Raw genomic sequence first — 26,644 nt, 5'->3', positions numbered from 1 at the left:
ACTATGCTTTGAATTTGCAAGAGGCCCTTGGAGCCATTAAACAGGCAGACCCTGACAGTGTGCGGAATGCAGATGAACTGTTAACTGAGCAATTCATTGAGGATCTGCTGTCCCACGCCCACCGAACCCAGTTACGTGCAATGGCCTTGCAGAACCCTGGTTTAGACTTTGCAAAGTTCAAAGACAGGGCCATCCGGGTGCTCCGAGAACCGGCACCGGGTAGCGCTGTAACCCACCGGCGCCCTGCTATTACCTATCACCAGGAGGCGGCGCCCTTGTCTGCAGAGCCTGTAGGAGCTGGTGCGCAGGCTTTGGACAAAGACCCGGCTGCAGACCTGCACCATCAGGTCCAAGAACTGACCAAAAGCGTTGCCGCATTAACCAGGACTGTGCAGTCGTTACAGGTATCCTCTCCAGGAAGGATCAAGCTGGCCACCAGTCCGGAGGACGTCCCGTGGCGCCGACAGAGGAGGACCCCACCGTCCAGAGGAAGACCCAGCGACCGCTACAACGAGGACGGACAGCCCATCTGCCGCCGCTGCAACCAACCAGGACATATGGCAAGGTACTGTAATTTAAAGAGCCCAACCTGGGGCAAAGGGCCAACCCCCAGGCGTAAGATCATCAGGCCCATCAAAATGGCGTGACAGGTATGTGGGGGGACGACCGGTTTTGCCTGTGGTACTGGATGGCATTCCCATGAGTGCACTGTTAGACACCGGGTCGCAGGTAACCACCATCCCCTATGTACTTTTCAAGCGATACTGGAATGACTCGGATATTACCCGCTTCCCAGATAATGACTTGAGCATCATCGCCAGCAATGGTCAGCCCGTGCCGCAGGTGGGGTTCAAGGAGGTGACCATTAAAATTGGTAAAGTTGAACTGCCGGAGCAGGGACTGATTATTGTGGACATTGACCGTCGTGAAAGTCACCCTAAAATAACCTTGGGTACTAACGTTATTGAAAATTGCCTTTCAGAAGTAATTGCCATTTTACAGCAGGTTGCATTGAACGCCAGCTCCAGCCAGCAGCGTGTCCTACAAAAAGAGATCCGGGCACTGATGAAACGGCAACAGGTAGAACTGCCTGGTGGTGAGATTGGTAGCGTTAGGATGAGTGACCCGTTCCCTATCGCCATGCCCCCAAAAAGTGAGATGATGATCTGGTGTCGGGCAGCTATTGGTCTGAGGGGTAGAGACTACCATGCTATGGTAGAACCCGTCTACTCAGACAGTAGGCCCACCATTTTGACAGCACGGGGGGTGGTCGATGTACGCCATGGGAGGGTACCCGTCCGCATCCTAAACATTGGGGAAAGAGAAGTATACTTGCCCCGGTATGCCACGCTAGCCAAATTGTTCACCATTAACCAAAACTCTGTAAAAGCTGTGGAACCCTTGCCTCCGTCTTCCCAAGAGGAAGGTAAAGGCTCCAAGAAACAAATGGAGGACTGGTGCCAGAAGCTGCACGTGGGCACTGACTCCACTTCCCCACACCAAAAACAGGGAGTCTACCGGGTGGTTCAGGAGTACGAAAGAGTCTTTAGTAAACACCCGCTAGACTTTGGGCAAGTAAAGAGGGTAGAACACCACATCCCCACGGGAGACCATCCACCCATAAAGGAAAGATACCGACCTGAACCCCCTGCACACTATCAGAATGCCAAGGGTATGTTGCGAGAAATGAAGGAGGCTGGGGTAATCCGGGATAGCTGTAGTCCCTGGGCAGCTACACTAGTTCTTGTGAAAAAGAAAGATGGCACCATGAGAATGTGTGTAGATTACAGAAAGGTCAACCGTATCACATACAAAGATGCATACCCGTTACCTAGGATAGAAGAATCTTTAGCTGCATTAAAATCTGCTAACTTCTCCACTTTGGATCTTACTAGCGGGTACTGGCAGGTTCCTGTAGCAGAGGCAGACAAGGAGAAGATCGCGTTTACCACCCCGATGGGGCTCAGCGAATTCAACTGTATGCCGTTCGGGCTCTGCAACGCACCAGGAACCTTCCAGCGGCTGATGGAGTGCTGTCTGAGACACAGAAATTTCGAGACGGTCCTGCTCTACCTGGACGATGTCATTGTGTATTCCAAGACCTATGAGGACCATCTGAAGCACCTGGCACAAGTGTTCGATGCCCTGGCAGGCTTCTGCCTAAAGGTGAAACCCTCCAAGTGTCATCTACTGAAACCAAAGGTACAGTACCTGGGACACATGGTGAGTGCTGACGGAGTAGCTCCAGACCCTGATAAGATCACAGTGATTAAGGACTGGCCAAGACCCTCCAGCATAAAGGAAGTGCGGCAGTTCCTCGGGTTGGTAGGCTACTACCGAAGATTCATCTCCGGGTTCACCAAAATGGCAGCCCCTATGCAGGGCCTCCTAATAGGCCAAGTCCAGAAAGGCCAAAAACCAGAAGCCACCCTTCAGGTGGGACAATCTGGAAGAGGAGTCCTTCCGCCAGCTGAAGATGGCCCGCACGGGGGATGAAATCCTTGCGTACCCTGATTACGGCCAGCCCTTTATTCTCCACACGGACGCGAGCAACATCGGACTAGGAGCGGTGCTGTCCCAGATCCAGCAGGGGAGACAACGGGTAATCGCTTATGCCAGCCGGAAACTACGGCCCACAGAGAGAAACCCTGAGAATTATAGCTCCTTCAAGCTAGAGTTCCTGGCAGTGGTGTGGGCAGTGACGGAACGTTTCAAGCATTACCTTACCTCTTCCAAGTTCACCGTATACACGGACAACAACCCGTTGACACATCTGGACACTGCGAAACTCGGTGTCCTGGAGCAGAGATGGATGGCCCGCCTGTCCAACTATGACTTCACCATCAAATACCGGGCGGGACGCTCGAATGCCAACGCAGACGCCCTGTCCAGGATGCCGAACTTACCGGACAGGGGGGAGGATCCAGAAGAACTGGAAGAAATTGAACTCTCCGCGTTTCACCGTCATGGGATTACCCAGTACTCCCACCAGGTAAGGAACAGGCACTCCGCCACGTTCAATCCCTTACCCCACTACAGCTGGGCGGAGACGCAAGACAGTGACCCAGCAGTCCGCCTGGTAAAAGAGATGCCCGCCTTGACCCAGATGCCCCGAAAGAGACCAAACAGCTGTGGAAGGAGAAGAGTAAACTGTTTCTCTACAAGGGGAAGCTGTGCCGGAGAACTGTCAACTCCCGGACACATGAGCTGACCTGGCAGGTAGTGGTCCCGAGACGGGACGCAGCTATGGTCCTGGAGGCATACCATGATGGAGCAGGGCACTTCGGATGGAAGAAGCTGGAGTTCCTGTTGCGTGACCGGTTCTTCTGGGTAGGCATGAGAGGGGCCATTGAAAGATGGTGCAGAGACTGCGGCCCGTGCAACCTGAGGAGGAAGGACTGTGCCAGCCCGAAGACTCCCCTGCAGCCCATCATCACTAAGCAGCCACTAGAACTGGTAGCCCTGGACCATGTGAAGCTGGCTCCGAGTAGGTCCGGGTACGTCTACGCCCTCACCATCGTAGACCACTACTCCCGGTTCCTGGTGGTGGTCCCTGTCAAGGACTTAACGGCTCAAACAGCAGCTAGAGCCTTCCAGCAGCACTTCTGCCGTCCACACGGGTATCCGGAGCAAGTGTTGACTGACCAAGGTCCAGCCTTCGAAGCGGAGGTCTTCCAGGAGTTCTGCAACCTGTATGGCTGCAAGAAGATGAGGACAATGCCTTACCACCCCCAAACCAACGGGATGTGTGAGAAAATGAACCAGGTGGTGATAGACCTGCTCAAGACGTTGCCCCTGGAGGAACGCAGCCAGTGGCCTGAGAAACTGCCGGATCTAGTGGACTTGTATAACCACATCCCAGTAAATTCCACCAACTGCACCCCGGCTTACCTAATGAGAGCAAGACCTGCTAAGCAGCCAATTGGCCTGGAGATGGGAGTCCTGACACCTGAGGACACCTCACCGGAAGCAGACTGGGACACGGAACGGCAGCAGCAGTACCGGAAAGTACAGGAGACTGCGGAGCGAAGTCTGTCTCAAGCGAGGGAAAGGCAAGAGAGGACTTATAACCAACATGCTCCCGCTGTCCCCCTGGTACCTGGAGAGCAGGTCTTGAAGAGGAAGAGTCGGCTCCATAAGTTGGATGACCAGTGGGAGAAATACCCGTACACCGTACTGCCCTCAAGCCATGAGAACCCAAAAGTATGCATAATCAGTAAGGATGGAGGAGAGACCACAGCCACTGTCTCCAGAGACCACCTGAAGAAGTGTCCCGAGCAGCTACAAGGTGCTGAAGAAGATCAGGATATCCTTCAACCCGCAGAGGAAAAGGAAAAAATGGTCAGCACGGTACTCGGAGAATTTCCCCGGTCCTGGACGCAAATCAACAACGCTATAGTGGTACCCGTCCTTACCTTTCTCCAGCCAGCCCCTCAAGGACCTACAGAAGAACAAGTAGAGTTGGAAGAGCCAGTGGCCCCGGAGGCAGAAGATTCCATACCAGCAGCCCAGGAGAATCAACCCTCTGCTAGTAGTGAGCCGGCTGTGCCCGTGGTGAGCCAAAGAGTACGCAGAAAGCTGCCCAACCTACCCACAACACTTCCAGACACCTGTAGTGCAGACACTAGCGAGCCCACTACGCAAGGGGTGGAAACAGGGGACCAAGTTAGAACACCACCAGACAGTGTGTTACGTAGGTCCACCAGGAGCACTAGAGGTCAGATACTCGCTCGCTGGAGAATCTAATATGTGATGACACCCTGTATATTGTAAATATTGCAAATGTTGAAAATGTGTGTTACCTGGACAGTAATTATGTTTTTCCAGTTTTTCCTAGTTCATGGACTAACAGGTTATGGACGCTGAATAACCGGAACTGCGTTGTAGATAGTTGCACCTGGGTGCCCTCTTTTGAAGATGGCCACAGAAGAAAAACCTGTCCGGCGTGGCCTCCTCGTGGTCCAGAGTAGCTAGCTGTTGCCTTGCCGCCACGCCCAAGGCGAGGAACTTGGGGTTTATCGGGACAGGTCCCCACACCGTGGAAAAACTTCACCTTGTTGGATGACATGGACACCCGGTCACGGAAACGCCGTGGCCTTAAGGACAACATGTGCTTGTATATATGTTGAATTGTTATTGCTTATACCCTGTATTTGTGTTTTCATAAAATGTGTTTAGTCCCGGAGTACTAAAATTCACTAGGGGGGAATGTGGCACCCCAGGGGTCTGGTTGCCACAGTGATAGAAATATCACGTCTGAGAGCAAGTGGGAGTTTCCTGGTCAGGAACACTTAAGCATGCAACACCTCCTGCTCCAGTCCAGAGAGGGGAGGAACCTCCCCTTTATAAACTGGATCTGGGGCGGGGTTAGTTCAGTTAGAGCCTGGAGTTAGTTCCAGAGGGAGAGACAGAACAGCAGCAAGGAGCTCTGTAGGAGCAGGAGCTGAAGACCAGGGACTGGAAGCTAAGCAGAGCTCATCCTGGCAGAAGACGCTAATAACCGGACACCGGAGTCCGAGGCTGTGGGGATTATACATCCAGCAGCAGAAACCAACCGGCAGGGGATTTCAGGTCCTCTGGCCATAGGAAGCCCGGAGGCTCAGTCACACACAAGGGACCGGTACTGCCATCGAGGAGCAGAAGCTACCAGAGGGTCCAAGTCACCAGCCATACGGGTGAGCACCACACGGTACACTCAGGGACGTGGGCTACCACACGACTTCAGCAAGGTAGCCAGGAAGAGTGCAGTCAGACGGGAAGGCCTACAACTCCACCTGGCCAGAGAGACTCCTGTTTGCTCACAGACTGACCAGGCCCCTAATGCTAGCTGTACCGTCGGCGTCCCTGCCTCCTGCTAGGCAGGGACGCTGTTCCCCTCACCTCTCTGCTCCGTGCCCGGCGGCTTCCTCCCGTTCTGCTTGCAGCGCCCGCTCTCCCCCGGTCACTGTGCTTAGGGCACGCGCGCGCTCCCCCTCTCTTAAAGGGGCCGCGCGCGTCGCCCTAAGGAGTCCCCGGCCAATGGCCGGAGGATCCCTCCATATATAAGGCACCTCCTCCAAAATGGAGGTGCCCGAGCAATGTTGTTGCACTGTTCACTACTCTGCTTCAGCCCTCAGGTCCCGTTGCCAGTTACCTGCCAGTCTCCTGCCAGTTTGCTGCCTGATTCCTGCCTGTCATCCGCTTTCCTGCTTGCTAGCCTGAGGTCCGACGGTCTGCCTTCCGACACCTGTCAGTCTGTCTATGGACCAGCTTGCCCGCTCACCTGGGAGCGCTCACCTGCTACCTGCCTGATAGCCTACCTGGAGGCTCCGCCGTCACGTGCTGTGATCACCTGCCAGTCCAGAGACTCTTGCCCGCTCACCTGGGAGAGCTCACCTGCTACCTGCCTGATAGCCTACCTGGAGGCTCCGCCGTCACGTGCTGTGACCACCTGCCAGTCCAGAGACTCTCGCCCGCTCACCTGGGAGCGCTCACCTGCTACCTGCCTGATAGCCTACCTGGAGGCTCCGCCGTCACGTGCTGTGACCACCTGCCAGTCCAGAGACTCTTGCCCGCTCACCTGGGAGCGCTCATCTGCTACCTGCCTGTTAGCCTACCTGGAGGCTTCGCCGTCACATGCTGTGACCACCTGCTTATCTTGAGACTCTCGCCTGCTCACCTGGGAGCACTCATCTGCCATCTGCCTGCTAGCCTACCTGGAGGCTCAGCCGTCACAGGTCGTACCTGCCCGTTTACCCAGAGACTGCCCCGGTCACTTGCTGTGACCGCCTGCCCGTTTACCCAGAGACTGCCCCGGTCACTTGCCGTGACCTCCTGCCCGTTTACCCAGAGACTGCCCCGGTCACTTGCCGTGACCTCCTGCCCGTTTACCCAGAGACTGTCCCGGTCACTTGCTGTGACCTCCTGCCCGTTTACCCAGAGACTGTCCCGGTCACTTGCCGTGACCTCCTGCCCGTTTGCCCAGAGACTGTCCCGGTCACCTGCTGTGACCGCCTGCCTGTCTTCCCTGGTCGCCACCCGCTTCCTTACAAGGACCGCCCCCTTGTATAAGTTGCTCAGAGGTTCCGCCTCCCAGACCCGTTACAGTTTGCTCGGGCCAGGGAACCCGGTGGCACCCAAGCTCCCTCGCTCTCGGACCTTTGTCATGAACTGTCCCGACAGAGGTCCCAACAGGAGTCCATCCTGGGTCACCTGCGGAATGTCAACCACCAATACCATAGTATCCTGCTCTGGAATCCGGCTTTCTGCACCTCCTCGCTTCGGAGGCGACTCCGCTCAAGCTCGGGGCTTCATTAACCAGTGCACCCTGCACTTTGAACACCAGTCCCACCAGTTTAATTCCGACCGGGCCAAAGTAGCCTTCATCATGTCCCATCTCACGGGAGAGGCACTGGCTTGGCTAAATCCTCTATGGGAGAGAGGAGACCCTCTGGTGTCCGACCTGCCAGCCTTTCTCACGGCTTTCCGGAAGGTCTTCGACGAACCCGGACGGAGGACCTCATCCGCCTCATCTCTGCTACGCCTCCGTCAAGGGAGTCTCACCGTGGGCCAATATGCCATACGGTTCCGTACCCTTGCTTCGGAGCTGGCCTGGGATAACGACGCCCTGGTGTCCGTCTTCTGGGAGGGCCTGTCCGGCCGTATTAAAGATGAACTCGCCGGTCGGGACATTCCTACCACTCTCGACGACTTGATTACACTTGCCACCCGGATTGACATCCGGTTCCAGGAGCGCGCTAGGGAGGTCACCCGTGAGAGGAGGATTCCACGTCTAGTCCCTACCTCTCAGAGACCCGTCACTCTCCAGGCACACTCACCTGAGCCTATACTGGTCGACCAGACCAAGATGGTCAAGACCCGTCTAGACTTATGTCATGCCGAGGGGAACTGTTTCTACTGTGGCAGTAAGGAGCACCGGATCCGTTCCTGCCCTGAGAGGTCGGGAAACACCTGTGTCTAGGATCGCTCGGAGAGGTCGCCCTAGACAAAAGTAAACCCTCTCCATCCCTGATGCTGTCTGTTTCTATCTTCTGCGGAGAGAACCGCTATTTTGAACTGGCTCAACTTGACTCTGGAGCTGCAGGAAATCTCATCTCTCAATCCCTGGTAGAAAAATACCACATTCCCACCAAACCTCTGGCCGTACCTTTATCTGTCGCCGCCGTGGATGGGGGCCTCTTACCACATCCCATCCAACTCATCACCGAATCTCTGACTCTACAGGTGGGAATGCTGCATTCTGAGAGCATCTCCTTTCATGTTCTGCCTGGACTCTCTCACGCACTATTGCTTGGCCTGCCTTGGCTCCAGAAACATGCACCCGTGCTTGACTGGCAGACCGGAGAGGTCCTTCGCTGGGGACAGGACTGCCATAAGACTTGTCTAGTTCCCGTTCGTCCTGCCCGTCCTTCTCCTACCCCAGCCAATCTGCCCGGTCTTCCGGTTCCCTATTGGTCTTATGCGGATGTCTTCAATAAAAAAGAGGCAGAGACTTTACCTCCTCATAGACCATACGACTGCCCAATCGACCTGATGCCCGGCTCTACTCCCCCCCGTGGGCGAATCTACCCTTTGTCCGCTGCTGAAACCCGGTCCATGTCTGAATATATTGAGGAGAACCTGGCCCGGAGATTTATCCGGAAATCTACCTCCCCGGCGGGAGCAGGCTTCTTCTTTGTCAAAAAGAAGGACGGCTCACTCCGTCCATGTATAGACTATAGAGGCCTAAACCAGATTACTGTGAAGAATAAATACCCCCTTCCGCTTATTCCTGAATTATTTGACCGTCTGAGGGGGGCTAGAATCTTCACCAAACTGGATCTCCGTGGGGCGTATAACCTGGTCCGTATCCGTCAGGGGGATGAGTGGAAGACGGCATTCAATACCCGGGACGGCCACTATGAGTACCTTGTGATGCCCTTCGGTCTCTGTAACGCTCCTGCCGTCTTTCAAGAGTTGGTCAATGACATTTTCCGTGATCTTCTCTACTCCTGCGTGGTGGTGTACCTGGACGATATCTTGGTCTTCTCTCCGGATCTTCCTACTCACCGGAGGGACGTTCGTCAGGTCCTGCTCAGGCTCAGGCAGAACCACCTCTACGCTAAATATGAGAAGTGCATCTTTGAGCAGACCTCTCTTCCATTTCTGGGCTACATAATCTCTCAGACAGGTCTACAAATGGATCCTGAGAAACTGTCTGCCATCCAGAAGTGGCCCCAACCAGAGGGGTTGAAGGCTATTCAGCGGTTCCTGGGCTTCGCCAACTATTACCGCCTGTTCATACCGCACTTCTCTTCCCGGACCGCCCCTATCTCTGCTCTCACCCGTAAAGGTACGAACCCCAGAGAATGGCCGCCCGAAGCAGAGGAGGCATTTCTTTCCTTAAAACAGGCCTTCCTCTCCGCCTCGGTGCTGCATCGTCCGGACGGCAACAAACAATTCTTCCTAGAAGTTGACACTTCCTCCTCCGGAGCTGGGGCGGTACTTACCCAAAAATCTTCTTCCGGAAGAAAGGTAACCTGCGGCTTTTTCTCCAAACTTTTCTCCTCTTCTGAGCGCAATTATTCTATAGGAGACCGAGAATTGTTGGCCATTAAGATGGCACTGGAGGAGTGGCGTTACCTGCTCGAGGGGGCTCTCCACCCGGTAATAATTTACACTGACCACAAGAACTTGGCATATCTCCAGAGCGCCCAGAGACTTAACCCGCGCCAAGCCCGGTGGTCTTTGTTTTTTGCCCGCTTTGATTTCATTCTTCATTTTCGTCCGGCTGACAAGAACATCAAAGCTGACGCCCTGTCCCGATCCTTTCTGGTGTCTGATCTTGAGGAGGAGCCTAAACACATCATCGATCCCGCCAGAGTAATGCAGGTAGCCCCCGTTGGTCTAAATCGTCTCCCTCCCGGTAAGACGTTCGTAACGGAGTCCGATCGGGAGAAGATTCTACACTGGGGTCACTCGTCTAAGCTAGCTGGGCACGCCGGTCAGAAAAAGACCCTCCAGCTTATTACCCGGCACTACTGGTGGCCTACCCTGCACAAGGATGTAATTGACTTTGTTTCTGCCTGTGTGTCCTGCGCCCGCAACAAAGTTCCGAGACACCTGCCTACCGGCCGCCTTCTTCCTCTGCCTGTGCCTGCTGCCCCGTGGCAACATATAGCTATGGACTTCATAACAGATCTCCCCGTCTCTGCCGGTTGTACGGTCATTTGGGTGGTCGCTGACCGCTTTTCCAAAATGGCTCATTTTATTCCCCTGCCAGGCCTCCCGTCTGCTCCCGAGCTAGCTAAAGACTTTATCCGCCACATCTTCCGTCTCCATGGTCTGCCTCTCCACATCGTGTCGGATCGTGGGGTTCAGTTCACCTCACGCTTCTGGAGAGCCACATGTAAACTGCTGGACGTCACCCTGGACTTCTCCTCCGCTTACCACCCACAGTCCAATGGTCAAGTGGAGCGGATCAATCAGAATTTGACCAGTTACCTCCGGCACTTCGTTAATGCCCACCATTCAGACTGGGTGGATCTCCTACCATGGGCCAAGTTCTCTTACAACAATCACGAGAGCGAATCTTCTTCTAAATCCCCGTTTTTTGTAGTCTTCGGTCAGCATCCTCGGATCCCTTTTCCTGTCTCCACCTCTGTGGACAACCCGGCTGCGGAATCACTCGTTAGCAAATTTTCCTCCATTTGGGAGAGTACCCGATCCGCACTCCTTCAGTCGTCCGAGCGGATGAAGAGACACGCCGACAAAAAATGCCTGGATTCCCCACAATTTCGTCCTGGAGATAAAGTCTGGCTCTCATCCAAGTATGTCCGGCTCAAGATTCCTTCCTATAAGTTAGGGCCTCGGTTCATCGGCCCACTGGAGGTTATCAAACAGATCAACCCGGTGGCCTATAAATTGAAACTCCCGGCCAACTTACGGATCCCTAACTCCTTCCATGTATCTCTTCTCAAACCCGTGGTACTTAACTCCTTTTCCAAGTCTACAGGTACGCCTCCTGCTCCGGTTTCTGCTGAAGACGAGTTTGAGGTAGAGAACATTCTGGCCACCAAAAGGGTAAGAGGAAAGACCTTTTTTCTAGTGGATTGGAAGGGGTTTGGTCCTGAGGAGAGAACATGGGAGCCCCGGGAGAACATCCATGCCCCTCTCATCCTTGCTAAATTTTTGTCTGGCCTAAAAAAGGGGGGGCCTAAAGGGGGGGGTACTGTAGCGTCGGCGTCCCTGCCTCCTGCTAGGCAGGGACGCTGTTCCCCTCACCTCTCTGCTCCGTGCCCGGCGGCTCCCTCCCGCTCTGCTTGCAGCGCCCGCTCTCCCCCGGTCACTGTGCTTAGGGCACGCGCGCGCGCGCTCCCCCTCTCTTAAAGGGGCCGCGCGCGTCGCCCTAAGGAGTCCCCGGCCAATGGCCGGAGGATCCCTCCATATATAAGGCACCTCCTCCAAAATGGAGGTGCCCGAGCAATGTTGTTGCACTGTTCACTACTCTGCTTCAGCCCTCAGGTCCCGTTGCCAGTTACCTGCCAGTTACCTGCCAGTTACCTGCCAGTCTCCTGCCAGTTTGCTGCCTGATTCCTGCCTGTCATCCGCTTTCCTGCTTGCTAGCCTGAGGTCCGACGGTCTGCCTTCCGACACCTGTCAGTCTGTCTATGGACCAGCTTGCCCGCTCACCTGGGAGCGCTCACCTGCTACCTGCCTGATAGCCTACCTGGAGGCTCCGCCGTCACGTGCTGTGACCACCTGCCAGTCCAGAGACTCTTGCCCGCTCACCTGGGAGCGCTCACCTGCTACCTGCCTGATAGCCTACCTGGAGGCTCCGCCGTCACGTGCTGTGACCACCTGCCAGTCCAGAGACTCTCGCCCGCTCACCTGGGAGCGCTCACCTGCTACCTGCCTGATAGCCTACCTGGAGGCTCCGCCGTCACGTGCTGTGACCACCTGCCAGTCCAGAGACTCTTGCCCGCTCACCTGGGAGCGCTCATCTGCTACCTGCCTGTTAGCCTACCTGGAGGCTCCGCCGTCACATGCTGTGACCACCTGCTTATCCTGAGACTCTCGCCTGCTCACCTGGGAGCACTCATCTGCCATCTGCCTGCTAGCCTACCTGGAGGCTCAGCCGTCACAGGTCGTACCTGCCCGTTTACCCAGAGACTGCCCCGGTCACTTGCCGTGACCGCCTGCCCGTTTACCCAGAGACTGTCCCGGTCACTTGCCGTGACCTCCTGCCCGTTTACCCAGAGACTGCCCCGGTCACTTGCCGTGACCTCCTGCCCATTTACCCAGAGACTGCCCCGGTCACTTGCCGTGACCTCCTGCCCATTTACCCAGAGACTGTCCCGGTCACTTGCTGTGACCTCCTGCCCGTTTACCCAGAGACTGTCCCGGTCACTTGCCGTGACCTCCTGCCCGTTTGCCCAGAGACTGTACCGGTCACCTGCTGTGACCGCCTGCCTGTCTTCCCTGGTCGCCACCCGCTTCCTTACAAGGACTGCCCCCTTGTATAAGTTGCTCAGAGGTTCTGCCTCCCAGACCCGTTACACTAGCCAGTACTCCCGGGAGGGTCTGCCTTATTACCACCAGTAAAGACCCTGAACTGCACTGCACGGACTCTGAGTCGTTTCTGCTGCGTACAGGTACCACAACCCTCACCATCTGCATTCACTGCCCTGAGGCCACACTCCTCCCGTGGGGAGTTATACTATTCTCTGCTGCACCCACAACACCTGCCTCAGCGGTCTGCCCTGCAGCGGCGGTTCACTCTAACCGCAATCCACGGGTGGCGTAGTCGGACACTTAAATATTACAAATCCCTATAAACAGATCCGCCACTGGTTTGACCACCCTGAGCCACGGGACCGGGTCACCGCCACGCGAAGACTACAACCCCCAGCATTATACAGAGGTCCGGTTCCGGGTATTCCCCTACACACACACAGGCCCAGGGGGCACGTCACAGGGACCGCTCCCTGACCGCCGCGTGCAGGGAGCAGCTGCACCTTGCGGGCCCATTGGTGCAGCTGCATGGTGGGGACCCAGCGCAGCTGCACCGGCGGCGGTATGTCCACCCCTGGACTGCTATGGGGCCCCCCGGCTCACGGGCCCCATAGCAGTCGCGTGGTCTGCTGCCATTGGCGGTACGCCACTGGGTCCAGGATGTGTTTTGGCTGACCATGTACCTCCCCCTCAGGTGACTGATCACATGTCTGTGACATCAGCACAGGTCCTGTGCACACAGAAGGTCTGATCACATGACTGTGACATCAGCACAGGTCCTGTGCACACAGAAGGTCTGATCACATGACTGTGACATCAGCACAGGTCCTGTGTGCATTGGAAGATATATAAACCCTGGTAGTTTTGAAACAGGTGTGAAAAGCGTGAGGCCTGTTCCCTGTGTGGGACATCGTTAGAGTGTGAGGCCTGGTGAGGCCTGGTGAGGCCTGAAAGGCAGAGGCTGGATCCTTATGTGTAAGCGAACCCAGTAGCCTTGGAGGGCAAGAGGCTTGGAAGACAAGAGTCCTGGAAGGCAGAGGCAGGATGTAAGGTGTGTAAACATACCAGTAGCCTTTGAAGGTACGAGGGCTGGAGACCCCTATCTGGGAAGCCGTAAAGCCACAGCTGTGGCAGAACAAACCTGAAGCAGCTAAAACCCGGCAAAGGTAAAAACACTGATTGGTGTGGACATTTATATTGCTACCTTGCTGAAAGCTCTATCTGGAGCCAAGTGGACATATCTGTCACTGGAAAAGCTCTTGGACATTATATGTGTATGTCGGCGAGACACTGAGTTGGACTCGGTTATAAGCAGTTATCAAGTGTAATAAACTGCTGGATTGTGAAATACTGGAAAATGTGGCTGGTGTGCTTTAATTGACCCGGTGCAGCGAGTGTCCCCCAGCATGATGACTAGCGCTGCCTTACAGGGGCAAATGGGGGGTGATTTGATATTGTGTGTGTATATATATATATATATATATATATATATATATATATATATATATATATATATATATATATAAATTTATTTTTAGATTTTTAAACTTTTTTTTTCCACTTTTTACTGTATTTAACAGTCTCCTTAGGGGACTTGAAGCTGTATCATCTGATCGCTTGTACTATGAGTAGTGGGGCATCAGCACTGCTATGTATAGCGAAAATCAGTCTTCTATGAACACCAGCTAGACGCTGGCTTTCACAGGAGAAGCGTCAAGACAAGCACGGAGGTCTTCAGCAGACACCTTACTGTCATGGCAACATATCAGCGCCCCGCGATCATATCACAAGTGCCAATGGGCGTGTAGAATGACATGCCGGCTCATGTTAAATGCCGCTATAAGAGCAACTTTATCAGCACAGAATGACTGTTGAAACCAAGTACAGGCTCTCGGTGCACAATGGCGTGGGCCGAACATTTTAGTGCACCTTCCCACCTACTTGTTTTCCATCTATCCCAGTCCTTTTCTGTCGCTATAAAGGCTGTGCTGTCAATCAAAGAAGAGGGGGGGTTGGAAATAGAGGGAAAACAAGTAGAAACACTGAGCTGTTTTGCCACGCCAAGGGAGCACCTTGCTTGGTTTAAACAGTCATTCTTTAAACTGAATACGTTCCCCAATTGCAGCTCTTCCACTGATTCTGGAACAGTTTTATTTTCTATGTTTTTTTTTTTTCATGCACCCCTCCGTTCCAAAGTTATGCCCCTTTATTTTTCCTTCCACATAGTAGTACAAGGGCTTGTTTTTTGCCGGGCGAGTTGTACTTTTGAATGACAACATTAATGTTATCACACAGTGTTCTGGAAAACAGGAAAAATAAATTGTGAAAAAACAACCCGCAATTCTGACATTATTTTTTTGAGCAATTGTTTTTGCGATGTATATTGTGTGGTAAGCATGCCATGGCATTAGGATTGCCCAGGTTAGTACAATTACAGGAAGACTATGTTCACCCATCATGTTTTTTTCAGCGTTTTTTTTTCTGCAGCAAAACCTGATCTCTTGCCAGGAGGTTGTTCAGGATTTTTTTTGCTTTTTTGCTTTTTTTTTAGCAATTTTTTCACTGTCCTCTGACGCAGCGTCATGACGTCATTGCTCTATGCTGTGCAGGGCAGTGGAGCTACTGCGACGAGCTGCAGATACTAGAGATGCAGGGGAACGAGGAGGAGAGGCAAGTATTATATTTAACTCACTAAGGCCATAATACTGGAGGACTGGGGGCTACATTATACTCTATATGGGGGGTTGCATTATACCCTAAATGGCTGCATTATACCTGCATTATACCCTAAATGGCTACATTATACCTCTTTGAGGCTACATTATACTCTATGGGGAGTGCATTATACTATATGGAGGACTATGGTGAGTGCATTATACTATATGGAGGACTATGGGGAGTGCATTATACTAAACTAGCAAAATGCTGCCTATTCATTGAGTGATTGGATTGTTTATGCTGGAGCAAAAATCATTGTACTCAGCAACACATCACCCAGTGAAAACTGCAGATATGCTGCTGATAACATGATACTGTATGGAGATAGATTGATCTATTAGTGATTGTTCTGTGCCCACCACTCTACCTCTGCCGGTGTAAAGAAGCCGGAAAACAAGCGTAGAACAACTTCAATACTGTCAATCATGGTGGTTTAATGGCCTGAATTCAACATGTAAATACAACCGAAATGTTTCTGTGTGATGGTGCAATATGTGAGCATTTGAGGCCCCACTTTAAACTTTTGCCTAGGGCCCCTCTTTGTCTAAAACCAAGACAAGATAGTAAAATCCCAAAAATAAATGTGTTTCACATACTGCTGTACTTGCTTATTTTCACTAAAAACACAGCAAAACCTAATAGCTATGTTCACACTAGGCGTTTTTTCACTACCCATTGCTTAAAATGGGTGAAAAATGCTGAATGAAGTGACATGCTCTATTTTGCAAAAAAAAAACATGCAAAGCACAAAATCCTGATCTAAAAAAACCAAGGTGTGTGCATGAGATTTTTGGAATCTCATAGACTTTGCTGGTACTGTAAAACGCAGCTGCAAATTTGCATCAAAAAACGCATAAAAAAAACTCTGAAAAAAACGCAATGTGTGAACATAGCCCAATACCAAACTCATCTAGTTTTTTTTTACTCTTTTAGTGGTGAAAAATTTTTCCACTGTCGCTATTTTTCGAAACCCATGAGATTTTAATTTTTTGGTCGATGGAGCTGTGTGAGATCTCATTTTTTGTGTAGCATGACAACATTTTTATTAATACTCTGTAAGGGCCAAGATATATGCAAACACTGAATACATGAGATCTAAACTGCATTGTTGCTAAATAAAATGTCGTGCTGGTTCCTACCTGCCAATTTAAATTGTATGCTTATAGCCCGAGAGAGGCATGTTTAGTAGGATAGGTAACCATCAGAGGGAGGTCACCTTGCCGTGGTTGATGGGCATACATGAATTGGCCAATTTATGCATCAAGAACCTTCATTTTTATGTAAGTACTTGTTATTTACCAATAATGCAGTTTAGAAGCACCTTAGTGTTCCCATGCACAAAGATACCCCTTTCATGACCCCATAAAATATGATGCCAACAAAAGTGCCCCCAAATGCAGTATGATACCCCCACAATGAATTCCTCCACAATACCCTCCAAACACTCAGTATGATGACCCTATAGTACTCTACTACCCCGCAAAGTATGATGCTCCCACAGTGACCCCAACAAAGTATGATGGCTCTCACAGTCCCCCACGCACAGTATGATAGCCCCGACACAGCCCTAAGCACAATATGATAGCTCCTACACAGTCCTCCATGTAGTATGATGGTCCTCACACAATCCTCCTCACAGTATGATGCCCCCCCCCCACAGCCTTCACACAATATGATGGACCCCGCACAACTCCACACACTGTAGAAGTGCCTGCTTACAATACAATGGCCCCCACAAACTCTCCAAACAGTATAATAACCCCACACATAACCCTCCAAATAGTTTAATTGGCACCAAACATAGCCCTTCAAATAGTATAATGACCCCCACAATGGTAATACTCATTTATTTAAGAAAAAAAGTACCTGTCCCCATTTCCCCACTGCTCCGGTCTCTGCAGAGTGTGGTCTGAAGCTCCGCCCAGCGGGCGTAATGTAGTGACATCACCGCACCCACTGCGCTGAGATGTCAGAGCTCAGACGCACAGGGAGAATGATGGTGGGAGTTTATGACTCGCTGTTCCACTATTGCTTTCATCTGTATCTACTTCCAGGATGCAGATACACTTGATAGTGTAATGTTGGGCATGGTTTGCCACTAATAGTTGTACACGAATGACTCTATGGTACAGCTGTGGCCCCAGAGCTCAATTTTTTAAGGTCAACAACACCCATTGTTACATCACTACCTGCCATATTCTCATTTACGTCTTTATTACCTGTAATGTCTCTACTTGTTCTGTGGCCTCATCATGTCATCCCAGAGGGTGCACTGTGGCTGCCACTGTTTTCAGGGAAAACTTATCACCGACTTAAATGCTAGACGCAAATGTGGTGCCCCTGCGGGTTCAGTCGCCACAGAGGTACTGCATCTCACCCAGAGGTGTGATATCTCACTCTCAGGTAAGGATGGAGTACTGCCCGGGACCCAAACACCTGCATCCAACACTACACTACTCCAGACCAGCAGGAGGGGCAAGATGCGTTGCTCTCCTGCTGAGCCCTGTCCCTGGCTGGAGTGGGGGGAACCAAGAGAGGGGGAACCATGTAGTGGGTGTGGGTGGAGGAAGGAGTTTAGGGGAGCACTTCAGCAGGTGTATAAAAAGGGATGGAACCATCTAGAAGGGTTCCAGTCAGAAGAGGACAGTGAGGGGAGCAGGAGCTATGCAGGAGCTCTGCTCAGGCAGAGCGGGCCTAGTGAGAGGCCCAGGAGGTGAGACTGACTGAGAAGAGGAACAGAAAGGAAGGCTCCAGGAGTGAAGAGGGGATCCCAGGGGTACGGGCAGTGCTGGAGGCCACCCGTACGCCCGAATCTACCAGTCGGTGGAGGGATCGAGCCGCAGAGGGGACCGGCCCCTAACTAGTGAGAATTACAAAGTTCAACTGGAAACCGGAGGTTTCTGTACTTTCAGGGTGCAGTTGCCACATCCGCACTCAAGTCGCCGAAAAGGTAACCAGATAGGATCCAGGGAACTCCAGGTTGCCCAGAAAGATCCGAGGATACCGGCTTGGGACACTGTTTGCGAGGCGCAGGTCAAGAAGGGTGAGAGCCAGCGCAGGAAGACAGCTGAGAAGGGCATATAGAGTGGGGTCCTGTCAGGCACTCTTGAAATACCTGAGGGATTGCTGAACCCCTGCCCGGTGAACACAGCGCGACGTGGGAAGTTATGATCTGCAGTTGTAACCAGGAGCAAAGTGAGAACAGTGAGTAAATCCAGAAGTCTGCACCCCACTGTCTCTGCGCCATCACCCCCTGCACCACACTGCACCACGAGCGCAACTTCCATAACAGCAACATCTACACTGCCCTGAAGCTAAGCTCTGCCTGTGGAGAGCCGAACCAACTCTGCTGCATTAACAACAGCTCCAGAGGACCTGCTCCGCAGCGGCGGCTCCCTTTAGCCGCATACCACAGGTGGCGTCACCAACATTAAAAGAACTTTAAATCCCCTTTATTAAAGCATTCCCCTTTTCATTGACTGCCCTGGGTCATGGAGTGGGTCACTGCCACTGTGACATCCCCAGCCCCAACGACTGGCACGGCTACCGAGTACCCCACGGCCCAGGGGGCGAGTCACAAACTCTATGTAATCAAATGCTCCATCTCTTTTACTATAGTACCGTATGTGTTTGCAATGTCAAATTGAGTTACTTTTTGGGATTTTAAATACTTTAAAAATTAAGGGGAATCTGACCCCAGGCGTTTGCTATGTAATCTGAGAGCAGCATGAGACCCTGATTCCAGCAATGTGTCACTCGCTGGTCTGCATGCTGTCATTTTGATACAATCAGAGTTTTCTCTACTGCAAATCTAGTAGTGCTAAAATTGCTGAGTCCTGTATAACTCTGCCAGCATCAGTGATTGGCAGCTTTCTAGGAGAAAGGAATGCAGAGTAGTTGACTAGGAGGCACAAGACATCTGTAAAGAGAATTTCCTGCTGATAAAACAGTGTTTAATGAAACAGCAACAAAGCCTAGTGAGTGAGACATCGCTGGAATCAGTGTCTCAGCCCCTACATCATGCTGCTCTCAGATTATATAGCAAAACCCTGCTGACAGATTCCCCTTAATTTTAAAGCACCCTTGATTCTAGGGCAGTTTACAAATAAAAGAAGTGCAAATGGAGTTTCAGTGTTAAATATAATCCCATGATATGATATACAATCCTTTCCCGCAATGATTAAAGATGTTTTAGCAGGTGAATGTGCTCAAGGATTATCAGTGGCCTCGAGGAAATACTCCAAGAGGACTAATGGTGATTCTCCTTTGCTGTTACTTATTTGCACGAAAGCCATTAATGTAACTGTACCCTGCAGTGCCCTAAAGCCACTAAAATAGACAAGCAGTGTTTAAAAAAAGGAATTAAATATGTGGCCACATCCTTTAAATTGTAGAACAAGGCTAGTGACTTGATAACAGAGCATTGAGGTGTTGTAAATTACATGCTACAGTTTTGATAATGGTTCAGTAGATGGGGTGAGGTTTCTATGGGAGGCTCATGTTCAGACATCTTTTTCAAACTAGTATTTATCATAATTTATGATAAGCCACATGCCACTTGGTGCTTCATGATGCTTCAAAAAGACCCAAGTTCATCTTCTTTAACCCCTTAGTGACCAATAGACGTCTTTTTACTTACCGGCGATATAAGAGACTAGCATCTCCTGACAGGGGACAATCCTGTAGCTGTCAACTGTACACAATAGCTGACACCCAGCTGCATCAGCCATGATAAGTGTTAGCACCGACCATGGCCGTTTAACCCATTGGATGCTGCTGTCAATAGATAACATAGCATCTAAATAGTTAAGAGTGTGGGGGCTCCCTCTTTAACCCCATTGACACCCTTGGTTCTTGATCTTGTGGTCCTGATGTTCTCCATGGCAGTTCATGGCCAAATAACGGACTTCGAGTCAGCTGGCTATAGCTGACTGTTTTGTTTTGTTTTTTTCTGATATTTTTTTAAATAAACGCAAAACACATTAACCTAAATTTATCACTATTATAAAGTATAATGTCATGAAAAAACAATCTCAAAATCAATGGGATGTGTTTGAAGCGTTCCAGAGTTATTACTACATAAAGTGACATGTCAGATTTCCAAAAATTGGTCCGGTCACTGAGGGGTTTAAGTTTTGTTGTTTTTTTGTTTTTTTTTTGCAGCCCTGAACAATGTATCCACCAGGGGCGGACACAGACTGTAGTGGGCCCCTGTGCAAGAAATTTTTTGGGCCCCCCCCCCCGCGCTTCATAAGGCAACAAAGTTATCTAAACATAACCCCCCCCCATGTGCATCTCTCGCCCCCCCATGTGCAGCTCTCATCCCCCCCATGTGCAGCTCTCATCCCCCCCATGTGCAGCTCTCATCCCCCCCCATGTGCAGCTCTCACCCCCCCCGTGCATCTCCCATCCCCCCCATGTGCATCTCTCATCCCCCCCATGTGCAGCTCTCATCCCCCCCCCATGTGCAGCTCTCATCCCCCCCGTGCATCTCCCATCCCCCCCATGTGCATCTCTCATCCCCCCCATGTGCATCTCTCATCCCCCCCCATGTGCATCTCTCATCCCCCCCACTCCTAGTTAACTACTTGTATTTAAAACAAATAAAACTTGTTATACTTACCCCCATGCGATCCCTGCAGAATCCTGGCGCTCGTCCACGTCGCTGCCACCAGACGGTGCCACATGCATAGCCATCAGCTTTTGTTTTGGCCAAAAGATTTTTAAAGCCGCCACCACGATAAGGTAGACTCTTCTGGCAGGGCCCTACTCTAACCTATTAAAATTTTCTTAAAATATCCAATACTCTTTTTAGATATATTTTTATTTAGTTTTCTTTAAGGGAATGTGTCATATACATTTTTTTTTAAAAATGACCAATAATACCACATACAGGGAATACTGCCACACCATGACCAGACCACATATTACCACAACATAGTGACCGAATAATACCACACAGAAGGGGGAAAAACTGCCACACCATGACCAGACCACATATTACCACCACATTACTAATATTACCACCACATTACTAATATTACCATAAGTGTCATTATGCACGGGAGCTCTATACATGGTATGTATAATGTAAGTGTCCAGGTAATCTAGTGATCACCAGTGACATTATACACAGGAGCTCTGTATATAGTGTCAGTGTACAGGTAATACAGTGATCACCAGTGACATTATACACAGGAGCCCGGTACATAGTATATAGTGTAAGTGTACATGTAATACACTGACTCACTGGTGACGTCTCTAGGTGAAGTCCTTCAGCTACGCTTTTCTCCTTCATCCAGCACAGACCGCCATTACGTCTTCCAGCCAGGACTCGTCTCTGCATAAAATAACACAGTTATCTAGAGCACATTCCCCAACTTCTACATTACGCAGCTGAATACAGACGTGTATCCACCATCAATATATGGTTAGTTATTATACAACCTACCATTCCTAATATAAATTGTAATCCACCACGGTGCCCCCATTAACTGTAAATAGGCACTTAATATATAATTTAATTAGAACCTCTACTCTTTCCGCCAATTTGTTACCAGTTACACTCCTGCATCCGCAACGCCCCCTACTCTATACTTCCTGCTCCCCGCATTCATTATTTACATGCACCCCCTGCCCCAATTCATTATATCATGTCCTGCTCTCCCCACCCCATCATCATTTATCATTTACTGTCCCCCACCCCACATTCATTATGTGCAGCTCATTATCCCCCTACTCCCAATTCCCCCATGTGCAGCTCATTTTCTCCCAATTCCCCCATGTGCAGCTCTCACCCCCCCATGTGCACATCTCTCACCCCCCTCCCCCACATGTGCCCCTCTCTCATCCCCCTCCCCCACATGTGCACCTCTCTCATCCCCCTCCCCCACATGTGCACCTCTCTCATCCCCCTCCCCCACATGTGCACCTCTCATCCCCCCTCCCCCACATGTGCACCTCTCTCATTCCCCCTCCCCCACATGTGCACCTCTCTCATCCCCCTCCCCCACATGTGCACCTCTCTCATCCCCCTCCCCCACATGTGCACCTCTCTCATCCCCCTCCCCCACATGTGCACCTCTCTCATCCCCCTCCCCCACATGTGCACCTCTCTCATCCCCCTCCCCCACATGTGCACCTCTCTCATCCCCCTCCCCCACATGTGCACCTCTCTCATCCCCCTCCCCCACATGTGCACCTCTCTCATTCCCCTCCCCCACATGTGCACCTCTCTCATTCCCCTCCCCCACATGTGCACCTCTCTCATCCCCCTCCCCCACATGTGCACCTCTCTCATTCCCCTCCCCCACATGTGCCCCTCTCTCATCCCCCCCATGTGCACATCTCTCATCCCCCTCCCCCACATGTGCACATCTCTCATCCCCCTCCCCCACATGTGCACCTCTCTCATTCCCCTCCCCCACATGTGCACACCTCTCATCCCCCTCCCCCACATGTGCACCTCTCATCCCCCTCCCCCACATGTGCACCTCTCTCATTCCCCTCCCCCACATGTGCACCTCCCATTCCCCCCACTCCTAGTAAATTGTATTTAAAAAAAAAACTTGTTATACTTACCCCCATGCGATCCCTGCAGAATCCTGGCGCTCGTCCAAATCGATGACACCAGGTTCTCCTGACTTCCGGTCATGTGACGGTGCCGTCACATGACCGGAAGTCAGGGGAATCATGAAAGCGCTGCCGCAGCAGCGCAGCGCTGAGATGTTCCGGCCCCGGCGCTTAGCATGGGGCCGGGGGCCCCATGAGGAGAGAGACGCACAAGAGGGGGGCCCCCAAGGGGGCCCCTACCGGCTGGGCCCCATACTGGAGTCAGGGCAGTCATGCCCTGATGGCGGCCCTGCTGGAGGCTGAAGGGGCCCCCTCTCCCTCGGGGCCCCCGTTCAATGAACCGGCTGCACGGGCGGTAGTTCCGCCCCTGGTATCCACGTTTTAACTTATGAGACTCAATGGCTAGGGCATGTGTACCATTGTACTCCAGAAGAGTCAAAGTGTCATGCATGAGACAAAGTTGCAATTTTAGGCACATCCACTTGTATGCATAAACTGCTGTGCATGTAAAATTAATGAATGAATAGCAGCACTCCAGCAAGTTTCTTCCATATAGTCATTGGCAGGGGTCCTGGGTGTTTAACCCTGACCAATCAAACATTAATGGACAACTATTATGGCCTACCTAGTGTCAAGAACCTGGACGACTATGTTGTCTCCACTAGTGCAGTGTAAACAAAGAAAGAGGTGGAAAACCTTCTCAGGTCATGAAAATGTGACCCTGTTGTGAGTGATTTGGATGTGACCCTGCCAAAGAACCTGGATGAAAACTAATTTTTATCTTGGCTACAGGATCGCCATCCTCTGTGAATGTCATTTATCCACACATACAGGTCATTAAGCTCCTCTTCCGAGTGTCCAGGCATAGTTGTTTTTCTACTCTTTAGCCACGTATTGTACCCAAAATGAGTGTTACACAAACTGATGAAATGAAATTACCCTCCAGTTAACCTCACAGAACCATTTATCTCTATGTGGACAAGCAATAGATTTTCACAGCTGGACCTTCCCTAAACCTCATGATTGTAAAGGCCAAACTGGCATTCTAGTCTTCATTTTCCTTTTGGTCACTGCAAGTGAAAGGGGCTGATTAATCAAAGTGTCGGCGTAAAACACTTTAAGGCCACGTTTACACGTGCAGTATTTGGTCAGTATTTTACATCAGTATTTGTAAGCCAAAACGCGGGGTTTGCAAAAGAATTTTGATTTTTGGTGTTTTCATAGCTGCTCTGCCAGAATGTTGGGAATATGGGTGAGACAGTGCCATAGGAACGCCCACAAGTCTTATTCAAATTCAATTGTGGCGTACCTCACTCCAGAAATCTTACTTCAGTCACTGTCTGGAGTAAGATTTCTGGTGGAGGCGCACGCCACTTGTAAGATGCTACTGATTCATTAAGTGGTATGTGTAGCGCCCCGAGGACTTGGTCGCTACAGAGGTATTGCACCTAATCCAGAGGTGTGATATCCCACTTCCGGGTAAGGATGGAGTATGGATCAAGGCTCAGTAGGCTGCATGCATCACACACACCCCATTTCCGAGGGACAGCTCAACGGTGCTCCCACTAGACAGAAGTGCAGGCACGACAGCATCTGTCCCTGGCTGGAGTGGGAGAGGGGGGTGGAATACCCAGTGATGTAGGGGCAGATAGGGGTTGGGTCCTGAGCATAGGAAGGAGCCCATTGGTTGCTAGTCACCTGGGCTCATGGTCAGAGGGAGGTATATAAGGTGGGCACCATCTTAGATCAGTGTTCAGTCTGAGAGAGGAAGTGACAGAGCAGGGCCTCTGTGGAGCTCTGCTCCGGAGGCAGGCCTAGCCTGTGAGGCCCAGCCAGCACTGAAGGAGAAAGAAGAAGTTCAGTCTGTGAGGAGAAGTGGAGAAGGCAGGGAGCAGGGCTGCTGCATAGGCTCTGCTGCCTGGGCAGGCCTAGCACAGAGGCCGGGGCCAAAGAGAGAGAGAGGAGAAGGAACAGTGGAAAGGAAAAGGGAACAAGACCAGAACAGAAGTCACAAGTGAAACAGAAAGGGTCAGGAACGAGAAGGAAGAGAGAACCCTAAGGACCCAGGAGATGGTGACGGGTTGGCAGAACAGGGTACCGGATCCCAAATTGGTGGAAGCGAATCATCTTCAGCCAAGAACCGGAGGTCGTGACCAGCCCTTGGTGCAACCCCTCGCTACACCTTGCTTGGAAGGCATACCATATAGGGTCAGGGACGTGGGCACGTAGCCCTCCCAAGAGAAGGCCCGCGGGAGCTGGACATAAGCTTGGTCACTGGTGGGGCACGAGCCAGAGAAAGGACGGAAGGGAGCTTTGAGACATACTCCAGAAAGACCTAGGAGTTGACCGAGTCCCTTGCCTGGTGGACGCAGCACGGCTTGGGTGGTCACTGCTTCGCGAGAGTGACCTGGAGAATACAAACTGTGAGTAAAGGACATTGGATTGCAACACGTTGTCTGTGACTTCTTGCTCCTCCGGCATTATTGGTATTGGGACTATCTCCACCATCACTCCCATCATCCACGCTAACTGCCCTGAGGCTGTATTCCTCCCGTGGGGAGTCATCCCATTCTTAGCTGCACACATAACACCGGCCTCAGCGGTCTGCCTTGCAGCGGCGGTCCCCATTGACCGCAATCCACGGGTGGCGTAGTCGGACAATTATCATAATACTAAGACTGCCACTGAATTGACCACCCTGGGCACGCCACGGAGACTACAACTACAGCGATCCGGCTCCGGGTATTCCCTGCACAACACAGGCCCAGGGGGCGCGTCATATGCGCCTCTTAATGATTCAGGAACTTCATACTCCACCATGCCTCTTCATTGAGACTAGTGTGTACAACACTAGTCTTAATGATTCCACACACTCATTCATTAAATCTATTCTGATTTATAATTTGATTATCATATAGACATTGCAGCTGTACTTACATAACCAGTGGAAGCAAGACTGCAGTTCTTGACACATGCAAAGTGAATGAGATTCATAAAGTCTCATGCACACGATGCTTATTTTTTCCTTGCAGATTTAAATCTGCTGCATGTAAATTTTTCAGGGCTTTTGCTGTAGGTTTCATAAATTCTAATAGAATGGGAAAAATGCACCAAAAACGCATGTATTTTATGCTGCATTTTTCCTGACAGTATTGCAGCAGATAAGCCCATATATACAATGGACTAACTGCCGGTCAAACTCCTTAATATTGGAAGTTCGGCTGTCAGTCAAATAAATGGGAACTGATCTACATTACCCAGGAGCACGGACATCGGCTGGCTCATTCATCGATTATATATGGGGGCCTCTTACAGATGATGTCAGGGGATATAAGAATTTGGTATGTCTGATTTTGGACTGACGATTCTTTGATTCTCAAAGAGATAATTTGATGCCAGATATATTGGAAGAGCCTCTCTCATAGAGAACACAGGAACAGTTGCAGAGAGAGCAATTATGTGATGAAAATTACTGTATATAGTTCTTTTAGTACAGGTTATTATAAATGCTACACTATCAAATGTGTGATTTTTAGCTGGGTTTTTAGCTTTTAACAGATAAACCATTTTTATATAATTAAAACTATGATTTCATGTTATTTTTAATAACATTTAAAAACATTTGTTTTTCTTTTTACAATGTTTACTGGTCCTACAAGAGAACTTGATCATTTGATCGCATTGATAATACACTGTACAACTTGTGTAGTACAGTGCATTATCTAACCTGTCACTGTTTTACTGATAGCTTATCAATCCCTGTCCTTGGTGGGATCTGATTGGCTAAAAAGGATGTGGCAGACACGCACACATGCCTTTGTCTGACCTCCGGTTGCCATAGCAACTAGTCGGTCGATTGTGT

The sequence above is a fragment of the Phyllobates terribilis genome, unplaced genomic scaffold (genome assembly GCF_046119375.1).
Source record: "Phyllobates terribilis strain yellow unplaced genomic scaffold, ASM4611937v1 Scaffold_1__5_contigs__length_1240528914, whole genome shotgun sequence".
Taxonomy (NCBI): domain Eukaryota; kingdom Metazoa; phylum Chordata; class Amphibia; order Anura; family Dendrobatidae; genus Phyllobates; species Phyllobates terribilis.
This window is presented reverse-complemented; position numbering follows the sequence as displayed.